The sequence below is a fragment of the Geospiza fortis genome, unplaced genomic scaffold (genome assembly GCF_000277835.1).
Source record: "Geospiza fortis unplaced genomic scaffold, GeoFor_1.0 scaffold364, whole genome shotgun sequence".
Lineage (NCBI taxonomy): Eukaryota > Metazoa > Chordata > Aves > Passeriformes > Thraupidae > Geospiza > Geospiza fortis.
This window is the reverse complement of record NW_005054760.1, coordinates 12823-15895: the sequence shown is the minus strand read 5'-3', so window position 1 is coordinate 15895 and position 3073 is coordinate 12823. Positions and strand designations below refer to the sequence as shown.

Here is a 3073-nt window from a genome sequence, read left to right as displayed (position 1 = left end):
GCTGTCCCAGGGCCTCACACCGCTGAGGGTCCAACAGCCACCCCCAGACCGTTAAGATGGGAAGGGGCACTAGGCCTCCCTTGGACGCGCAAGTCTACCACAGCCACCACGCGCACAGGGCAAGCAGCGAAGAAAGGGGCAGATACGCGCGTATTTCCGTCCATCCGTTCCCCGCTCCCCGCAGGAGGCAACCCCGGCCCCCCTACGCGATACCTGCCCAATGTGCTCACAAAGCAGCAGTGGCGCTCCCCCTCCTTCCGCACGCACACGTGATGCCGCTCCCCCACCACGCGACGTCACGTGACATCACATTGCGCTCTCCCCTTCCGGGCACTTCACTCCTCACCAGCCCTTCCGTCTGCCCTGACCCGCATATAACCAGGGCTTTGCCCCTCCCTCCAAGCGCCCGCGCAGCGAAGGGGTAGGCTAAACCCCTTCAAAGCTGCGCTGAGGGGAGGGGGTGTAGGGTGTGTCTCCGTGAAGGGGTGGTCTCTGCATTGGCTCGTCGCCATTGCCGGCTACTCCGTGGACGGCTCTGAGAGAAGTCCGCAGCCGTTCCTAGGGTCGCTCCGTGGAGGGTTGATGCGTTGGTGGAGCCCGACCGGGAAGGGCATCTGCGGGGATGGGCAACCCCACTTTAGCTTTCTGTCAGGCTGCGGGGGGACAAAGACTTAGCACCCTAGAAAGCAGCCTGGGCCATGGTGGGATGGGTTTAGGAACAGGGTGAACATTCAGAATCATGGTTCAGTACCTCTCACTGGTCAAAGGAGCAGTTCAAACTAGGAGCTCTGAGTTTTTTTGGCTTTACTTCTTTTAAAAAGTGAACTTTATTTTCTGCCCTCCAGGATTTTGGCAGGAGTCATTTATATCACAGATTAAAACTCATTCAGATTGCCAGATTATGTTTGTCAGGAAAATTAATCCACGATGCCAGAGATTTATGTCCAAAAAAGAGACAGAGTAGTCCTGTAACTTTATTTGAATAAAGGAAGAGGCCATGGGGCATTTCTCATGGGGTCTCTCAAATTGCTGGAGGACACAGCCTCCTTTTTATCCTAATTTCCCAGCCACATTTCCCTCTCTTTTTCCCCATTTACTGAGGTACTTGAGAGGTACAGACTTCCCGAATCGCTTAATACCCAAGACCCTCTTCTAATGTGCCTCCGCCCCCCCTTCTTTTCCTTTGTATCTCTGTTCTTTTTCCCAAAGTCCAAGAATTTAGTATGGCCTTGAGGGAGCAATAGTCTGTGTCAATTAGTGGAATTGCTATGGAATTGATGGTCCCCCCCCATTGCTTCTTTCACCTATCAGTATCTGGCTTTATCTACCAGCAGGCCCACAGTTTGTAAAGACACATCCCTCTCATTTCTTTCAATCCCCCCTCTTCTTATTTTATAAATAATTGTCTTAATTTTTTTCTTCCTAGTTTTTTTTTTTGTGATTATTTGCAGTGACCTCATTTTCTGTCCTTTTGTAGCCATTTCTGGATCAGTAGGCACGGCTACTACTGCATCCCCTTGATCACATGCTGAATGAGCTGCACTAGACAAGGTATCATGCACGGTAAAAAGATTAGAGTTGCTATAGCACATAAGAGGAAAAACAGCATTGGTTTAACCCATAGTCCATGAAAACATGTCCATCTTTTCTCATGTGTTCTATGTTTGGACTGGAACTGATGCCTTGAAAAGGCTGACCTGGAACAAAGACTAGACAGAGCTAAGAGAATAAAGTAGGTATTTATTAAAAGGCCTTAAAAGGATGCACCTTGGGCAGAACAAGAGCCTGGCCAGGGCTACACCAAAAATGGACCCAAAATGGTCACAAAATGGATGACCGGTCACGAGGTTTCACACTTTTATACGTTTTGGTCCATTTGCATACTGGGGTTAATTGTCCAATTACAGCTTCAGGTTATGACATTCCATCCTCCTTGTTTTCTCTCTTCAGTTCTCTGTTGTCTATGCTTTTTGGGCCTGAAACTTGTAATGGTTGTCCTTGGTCTCAAGCTGGAAAAGGATTTTTTTGCCTAACTACCCTGTGAAGAGAACTTACTGACACTTAATATGAGGCTCAGAGCTACACACCTAGGCAGCACAGAATCTGAGAAATATGAAAGCTAAAAATTAAGGCATCAATACATGAGCTTTCTTAATTTTCTTATCTGTTTTACTACTTTTCTGTTGTCATCTATTTGCAAACAGATATTTGAGTAATTTAATTTTTCATTAACTTCTGCTAATAGATCATATACTTTGATTCCTAACTGATTTTCCTGAACTTGTGGTAGTAAAAAAAGAACAAATGTGTAATATACCCCACATAATATATCCCTGACCAGTTTGGAGGTAACCTGCAATAAGCATGTTCGTCACAAATCCAACAATGCCCTTTCAAAGTCCAGGTTCCATTGGCAAAGGGGCTTTTCCATTTTTCATCATGATTTGGTGGATCAAAATACAGCTTGTTTCCTGGGCCTAACAGTCCTCCAACAATAGTTGCCCCACCATAAGAATCACAGTATTTGCATTCCCTAGCTTCCACATGAGGTTTCCTGCCGCAGCCCACCGGAGCCTGGGCTAGCTCTTAGAACTCCAGCACTGCGCCAGGAGTGGGGAACTGCCTCGGTATGGGGATTTACCAGAGGCAGAACCTTTAGAGCTACTTGCTCTGTGATGCCAGATACAAGCCACGTCAGGGACCAGGCAAAGGAGAAAGGAGGAGGCTCTCCATCTTGAGGTTGCACAAGGAAGGGTTTATTCCAAGTAAAGGGAACAGAAGGAAAAAGCACTAAACACTATTGGCCAAGGGGTTTTATACAGATACAACTCAGGGGGTGGATACAAACAGCTAACCAATAGGGAATCCTCAGGGGAGGAGTGAGGGGATTACATCAAGTGTCTGGGGCCAGTTGGGGTAGGAGGGTGGAGAGGATGGGTCACATGGGCCAATGGGGCTTCAAGGAATAGGGGAATTCCAAAGGGGTGGTGTAGTCAGGGATTGGCCCAAGGTGAGAGTGGCAGGGAAGGTTCTGGAACAAAAAGGGCCTAGGTTGCCTTAACAGGCAGGGAAA

The 3073-nt window shown here is 47.7% G+C and overlaps 1 protein-coding gene across 1 annotated transcript in view; it reads right to left on the bottom strand.

The window, feature by feature from the left end:
* The window catches only part of LOC102045333 (ubiquitin-associated protein 2-like), an 85304-nt gene extending 85135 nt beyond the window's left edge, over positions 1–169 (bottom strand). Inside the window, exon 1 of the mRNA XM_031065401.1 lies at positions 117–169. The gene's annotated coding sequence lies outside the window, so the exon portion shown is untranslated. The remainder of the gene's footprint in view (positions 1–116) is intronic.
* Between the last annotated feature and the right edge of the window lie 2904 nt (positions 170–3073).